We start from the raw sequence: 8,753 nt of genomic DNA, 5'->3' as shown, positions 1-8,753 counted from the left end.
AGAGCAGTGAGGTCTATCTCCACGTGGGAAAAAACTCCAGCAATTATTGATTTATAGTGGCTGCCTGTTAAAGCAAGAATATTACCCTTAAGATTTGCCTTCTAACCTTCCAGACTTGATGATGATAAGAATGATAATAATGATAATGATGATAATAATAATACAATGATAATAATAATAATAATAATAATAATAATAATAATAATAACAAAAATAATAATATAACAACAACAACAACAAACAACAAAACAACAACAACAAAACAACAACAACAACAGCAACAACAACAACAACAATACTAGTAATAATAATAATAATAATAATAATAATAATAATAAAATAATATAATATAATGAAATAATATAATAATATATGATAATAATAACAATAATAAATACAAATAATAATAACATAATAATAGATAATAATAATAGTAATAACAAGCAAGATATAATATGATAATAATAAAATGATAACAATAATAATAATGATAATAATTAATAATATAATAATAATGCATATGATAATATAATGATAATAATATAATGAATACAATGATATAATGATAATATAATATAATAATAATGACAATAATGAAAATAATGATAATGATGATAATAATAATAATAATAATAATAATAATAATAATAATAATAATAATAATAATAATAATTATTATTATTATTATTATTATTATAAGATTAAAACTACGATAAATATAACTACTAAAGAATATCTTATATTTTTTCTCTAGAACGGTATAAAAAAACAAAGAAAATTATGATGTAAATTCATAAGGTCTTTATTGTATAAAGGTTTCTCTTCCTCTTCTAGTTTTTCGGCTATTTTATTCTTTTTATCATCATAAACATCAATCTCAATTTTACCATCTATATCAATGCTGGTGATTTTAAAAAAAATCATATAGTAATATTGATAATAGTAAGAACAATAAATAATGAAAAAATGCTGTAAATATTCGGAATACTTTCGCATGATCCATCACGACAATACTGGTATCAATGTATTCCTCTCACGCACTAATACCCAAGTATACCTAAACCTCCCTCTTCCCCCCATACCCATATTCTTAGCCCCGAAAACAGGGGAGGGCAGGAATAGTACCAGGGAAATTGCGGGGTAAAAAAATGAATGATGAAACACTTGGTCAATATATAGTAAACTGCAGGGGGCTGTGTGCCTTGCAACTCCTCATGGAGGGAGGGGTGCTGCTTCCCAATGCCCGCCCTTGACAACAAAGAATCCGCTACGCATGTACGGACAGTACGGCAGGATAGAGTGTAGGACAGACCAGGGCCAGAATTATTAACTACTTGTACCTAATTATACCTATATAGGTTCAGTTATAGCTTAAAATATACATAGGATAGCTCACATTTGTCCCCCCCTCTCCCCCCAAAAAAGTCGCAAGTCGGTCGTACGCTCCAAGGTCTATACTTATATAGACCTTGGTACGCTCTACCCTGCCGTGAATACGTAGTGGATTCTTTGTCTTCCATTGCAAGGGTTAGGGGTCGCATTAAGCAATATAGTGGCTGATTCTATGTATATTGTACATAATTTACCCCGCAATTTCCCTGGTAGCTTTCAGGCACTCCCTTGCTTCTGAGAACACGATTGTCGTCAATGGGAAAGTTTCCACGGCATGATTTCAATATATTTGGATTGTAGAGAGAGAGAGGAATCATCGATTGTCGCGATCGCATATGCCAAGGTACTTCGAATAATTACCATAATCGTAATGATAGTAGTGATAATATTGTTAATAATGATAATGATAATAATAATAGTAATAATAGTAATAATGATGATAATAATAGTAATAATTATAATAATGATTATAATAATAATGCTTACAGCATGATGATAATAATAATAATAATAATAATAATAATAATAATAATAATAACGATAATAATAATAATGATTATAATAATAATGCTTACAGCAATAATAATGATAATAATAATAATGATGACTACAGTAATAATAATGATAATAGCAATGATAATAATAACAATAACAATAGTATATATATATATATATATATATATATATATATTTATTTATTTATATATATATATATATATAATAATGATAATAATAATAATAATAATAATAATAATAATAATAATAATAATAAGCCTCACTTGAATGTAAGTTTGTTGAAATATGACTAGAAAATTATTCATTTGTTATGGGTTTTTAGATTTCATTGCCTGTCTGTACCTTAAGTGTTTCTGATGTTTCTGTTTAAAAGTGTGATCTTCGTAACAATTCGATCTGTAACGATAATGTAATGCCTCTAAATATATTCAATAATATGCATATAAGCGTTTCTATCCATAATCCTGATATCTATACTGAAGATTTGGGTATAATCATAACATTAGTACGGTTATCACGACTGATTCACTTCCCTGATGTTAGACATACTCGTCTTCCATCTCATTTAATGTATTTACATGTATTATTAACTGTGATCCTAAACATATCAGTAAGAATTTTTGTATGTTATTTTTCTACCACTAGGAATTGCCGCAAATCTTTTCTTCTGTAAAATTAAGCTCATCTCCGACATGGAGCATGTATATAATATTATATATATTATAACCTGTGTAATAGATCTACTGTAAATGGAGGTGGAGTCCTATACCTTCATACTAGTATGTAACTATCAGAAATGATTTGACAATGAAGAAAGAATATTTGGAATCCGTATTTGTAAAAACAGTTATAGATAACCCCGAGATAAGAGTAAGTGTTATTGACAGGAGACCCTTCAATTTAATTACAAAATAAACCAAACCCTTAACATTAAAAATTCGGAATACAAACCCAATATAACGAGTGTCGACTTCAACATTAATTTTTAAAACACTGAAAGGAAATATTCTTTCAATTTCACCAGGAAGCCAATTAAAGTTACTAATATGCCTGTAACTCTAATAGATCATCTGTGGTGCAACAACATGCAACATTTTAAGGAAAGTAGAATGATTAACAGTAAAATATCTGATAATTTCCCTTTTTGTAACATCGTTCGTCGCAAAAAAAGTAAAAACATCTAAGGAAAAAAAAAAAAAACGTTAGTAGTGAAAATGTGATGTGGGATGTGATATATGCTCCAGTTAACATAAATATCCAATAAAAAGGATGGTTGTTTTACCGGGTATTTCGAATCCAAGAAAAAGAGAAACTGGGTTAAGAGAAGCCATTTATTACCAACGATATTGAAGTAATGATAAAATGAAAATATAAACTCCGAATTCGAAATAATGTAACTCACATGATCAAGCAAGCAGAACGAGAGCTTCGGAAATAAACCAGGGTAATGAAAAAAAAAAACTTAGTATACTATAGATTCCATTTTAAAAAGAAACACGAATCATAAGCAAGCTAGTCTAGTAACTAATGGCGTTGAGAGTATCACCAGGGATAATGAAATAGTTAATTACTTTAATCACTTCAAAACAGTAGCATTCAAGCCTCATCACTTGCAAGTCCGTCATCACAACTTTCATCAATACAATAGCTTAGGTAATGAAGTAACAAGGTAAATAATCAGGATCTTAAGGATGTTGTAAACTGGTTATAAAAATAATCAACACATAAGTAAACAAGTAGCTGACATAACTACCCCGGTGCTTTTACATTTATGTAATGCATCATCCACTGCAACAGGAATATTCCTTGAAGTCCGAAGATCCCAGGGCTGTGGAGAACTTTCACCTAGATCCGCACTTTAAGAAAAACTTTGAAATGATGGATGTGCAACAGACGTTAAACTTCTCAGTGACTTTCATATCCTCTCAGAATCACAATTCGCTTTCAAACAAATAACTCCAAGTAATCAACAATAATACAATTAACTAATGATATTCTAGGAGCAATGAAAAAAAAAATGTTTTACTATTGCAATATTTTTACACTGATGCAAATCGTGTGATTTAATCCAACATAGCATCATGATATATGGAATGAAACACTGTGGGTTTCGAAATACAAAATCCTGGTTCTGTTCCCGTCTTTCGCACAGAGGACAGGTTGTCCAGCTGAACATGAATGAATCACAGCTACTCTCAATCAACTCCGGTGTCCCAAGAGGTTCTGCATTGTCTTTGCTATATATTAGTAATGTTATTAACTCTAGCAAAATAATGAAATTCATCCTGTTTGAAATTTATCTCCTTTGCAGATTTATTATTGTTAATCGAGAATTGATAACTGGATAATCAGCAATGTGCTTATATATATATATATATATATATATATATATATATATATATATATATATATATTATATATATATATATATAATATATATAATATATATATATATATATATATATATATATATGTAGTATATATACACACACACAAAATAGTATATAATATAATATATATATATATATATATAATATAATATATATATATATATATATATATATATATATATATATATATATATATATATATATATATATATATATATATATATATATATAAAATATATATATATATATATATATATATATATATATATATATATATATATATATATATATATATATATTATATGATATATATGTAGTTTAGATTTTATTGTGTAGTGTTGTGTGTGTATGTGTGTGTGTGTTGTGTGTGTGTTGTGTTGTGTGTGTTGTGTGTGTGTGTGTGTGTGTGTGTGTGTGTGTGTGTGTGTGTTGTGTGTGTGTGGTGTGTGTTGTGTGTGTGTGTGTGTGTGTGTGTGTGTGTGTGTGTGTGTGTGTGTGTGTTGGTGTATGTGTGTAACATATATATGAATATATATATATATATATATATATATATATAAATGAATATATATATATATATATATATATATATATATATATATATATATATATATATATATATATATATATATATATTCATGCACACCCACACACAACACCACACACAAAACCACATTACACATTTGTATAATATGCATGTATATACATATGCAGTGGCTTCAAGCGAACATATTCAAGGGAATATGATTACTGCATACACACATTTCATTTATTTATCGGTGGAGCAGGAAGTTCCGCAAACATCAGTGGTATGTATGTGTGTTGCCAGACTACAGCCTGAGTGCCGCTATTTCAGACCATTATCAGTATGCCAAGATAAACCTGACAACGCCTTCCCATTGTAAGTTGAGCGGAAATAGTATATATATGTGAGGCGATTATATTTTATTTATGCAGCATATATGTGTTTATATTTTATATATAATATTATATATATATAATTATTATATATATATATATATAATATATATCTTATATATATATAATTTTATTTATATAATATTTATATATATTATATATTATATATATATATATAAAAGGGGGGTGAGGGTAAAAAAATTTGGGGAAAATTGGGATTTACAAGGGTAATTAGATAAAAGTTGAAAGGAAAAAGGGGGGGATTTACAAGGGTGTGGGGAAAGGGTAGGGTCAGAAAAAAGAGAACGCGGTTGAGGGCGTTAATAAGTTAAGAGAAATGTCAGGGGGGAGAGAACCCGGGAAAGAGTAAAATGGTATCCAGGAGGGAGTGGAAGGGATAATGGGGAAGGAATGGGGGATGATGCAGATGCAGCAGGGGAGAACGGGATGTGTTGGGAGGGAGTGGGAGGAAGGGCTGTAGGGAGAACTTGAACAGGTGGTAGAAAAGAGTTTGGAAGATGGATGAAGCGTAGGAGTGTTATCTTGAGTGGTGATAAAATAGATTCTGATATCTTCTATTTTTTGTTGTTTTAAGTGGATTTGGTTGGGGAAGTCTGAGAAACCGTTGTGAACCGGATAAAAAGGGACAGGCATCTCAGAGGTAGAAAAAGAGCTAGATGGAGGAGAGGGTATGGTAGGAGGATATGGGGTCGAACGTTTAGATTGTCTGCTGCAGGTAGAGCGAGGAGGGGAAGGGGGGTAGGTGTCGGGGCAGTGGTAGAGATTTTAGTGTCTGGATTTAGAAATGCAAAAGAATTTGACTGAGGGAGGAAGGGGGCAGAAGTGGAAACGTAAGATGAAGGAGGAATAGATACGGACTGGGGCGTGTAGAAGCATCTTGGGAGGAAGGGGGAGGGGGCGGAGTGAAGGGGGAGCATTGGAGTAGGGAGTACGAGAAAAACCTCGTCGACATGCTACCAGTCTGGCCTCGCGTAAAGTGAGGCCAAGTTTGAATCTGAGAATTGTCACTTCAGACTCAAACTTGTAGGTAGGGCAGTCTCTATAAAATACCACCAAAGTTGGCACATATGCGTAACTGTGCAGAACAGTTTGATCGATCATGACCAGGTTGGGCAGATAGCGGGCATCGTGCTGTGGAGCTTCAGTGTTTGGCAGGGTGGCATAGGCACCAATAATGTTGACACTGACGGGGGGAGGTTGACATGGTTGGACAGGGAGGGATAATATAAACATGTCTACGGAAAGTAATCTTGGCAATATTGGTAATGGACGTCCACGAGACAGTCGAGTAAGTCTTCTTCACATTCTGATCAATCCTTGTCGTAGACGGGCCAGTTTGTCCGGGAGATGGTGACAATTCCGGTACAGTACTGAGGGAGGGGTGAGGCTGGAGCATGAATGGGTTTGCTAGTGAAGTCAGCCAAGGTTGATAACTTGGGATTCGTATGTAACTGTGACAAGGCAGGAGCAATCAGTGCGGCTGCGGAAGGGGAAACTTTGTCTACTTGTTTTAGAGGCATTGCTGGAAGAGGAGAGTGTTTTCAGGAAGGGGCTGCAAGGGGGTACAAAAAGAATCAGTCCCATTTGGCTGGACTAAACAGAGGCCTCAATAGGTTTATAAAGGTAGGGGTAGTAGAAGGACGGGGCCTTGTGGAAGAGTAAGTGGCGTTGAGTGAAGTAGTGCTGCAAAAAGGTAAAAGCAGAAAAGTAGAATAAAAGGGGAAAGGGGGGAGTAGATGATAAGTGGGTATTGGAGGGGAGGAATGTTTCCTTGATGTTTAGTTATGACCTGGGTGGATGACTTGGACTGTACTCAGGAAGCCGTAATAGAAGTGTTCAGAGTCGGGGTAAAAAAGGAGAGCTCATGGAATCAGGGATATTAAAATCAGTGGGGGTAGTTGATAAAGGGGTAAGCGTCATTGCCTTTAATAGGGATACAAAATCTTCTTTACACAGCTCAGAGAAGAGTTGAGTTGGAGGCTAAGACCCGAGGTATTCGTGATCCCGGGCATCGAGCCTCAGTCTTCGTCTCCTAAGCCCCCCGCCACCCCACCAGAACAACGGCAAGGGATGTATAGTAATGTACTTATTTCCCACCAGCTCCTTTGTACATAATACTTTGATAATGCAGTAAGAATTGAGTTTCAGTAATTGTTAAAAGGTTTCCTTTTGAATCAAAAAAATAAAAGGTAGATAATAAAAACTTTTCTCATATTTTTCCCGAAATTTGACCATGAGATTAAAACATTCCATACGCAAGACATGTTCCACACACACCACCAACATAACAGTATGATTTATATAATATATATATATAATATATTATAATATAATTATATATATATATATATATATATAATAATATAACACACATATACACCACCACACACCAACACACACACACACACCACACCCACCACACCACACACATACACACACACAACACAACACACACACACACACACACACACAACACACACACACCAAAAACACACAAACACACACAACCCCACCACCCCAACACATCCCACACACCACACACAACAACATATATATATATATTTTTTTAAAATATATAAAAATATAAATAAAAATTTTAAATTTCAAATTATAATAATAATATATATATATATATTAATATATTATATATATATTTTATATATATATATATATATACGCACCCCTAAGTTGAAATATATTTTATTAGATCCACTAAAAATTCATTCGATGCAACGAACTTATACTTATATCCGTAAAACAGCTACCACTCGGTTGTTGTGGTACACGAGGCGGTTGCAAGGGCAATGTCTATTTTCGTGGGTAGAATCCTTGTGTCTGGCAATTCAAGTAAGGGATAAGTAGATGAATTTTATTTTAAAACAAAGCGATTGTAAATAAAAATCAGATTACTTATTAGAAAGTGTGTGTAGGTATGTCTGGACGTGTGTGGGTGTGAGCGTGTGTTTTTGTGCATATGCGTGTACTGTTTGAATAAAATATTGAAAATCTTTACTAATGTAGTCATTTGCCCTAAAAAAAAGAAAAAAAAAAATAGGGGATTTTTTTTCTACCTCAATAACACGCAAATACAATATAAAGAGTACAATGCACAATAACACACACACACACATATATACATAGATACATACATACATACATATATATATAAAATATTTTATTTTATATATATATATATTTATATAATGTATTATATTATATTTATATATTTATATTATATATATATATAAAATTTTTATATATATATATATAAATATATATAATATATATATATATAATATATAATAATTTTATTAATATAAATATATATATATATATATATAATATATATATATTTTAATATATTATAAAAATATAAAATAAAATATATATTATATAATATATATATATTAATATATATAATATATTATGTATGTATGTATGTACTATGTATATATGTGTGTGTGTGTGTTATTTTGCTTTTTATCTTTAATTGTATTGCGGTTTTATTGCCAAATT

Source organism: Penaeus monodon, chromosome 14 (assembly GCF_015228065.2).
Source record: "Penaeus monodon isolate SGIC_2016 chromosome 14, NSTDA_Pmon_1, whole genome shotgun sequence".
Lineage (NCBI taxonomy): Eukaryota > Metazoa > Arthropoda > Malacostraca > Decapoda > Penaeidae > Penaeus > Penaeus monodon.
The sequence above is the reverse complement of the archived record's forward strand: the minus strand, read 5'-3'. Positions refer to the sequence as shown.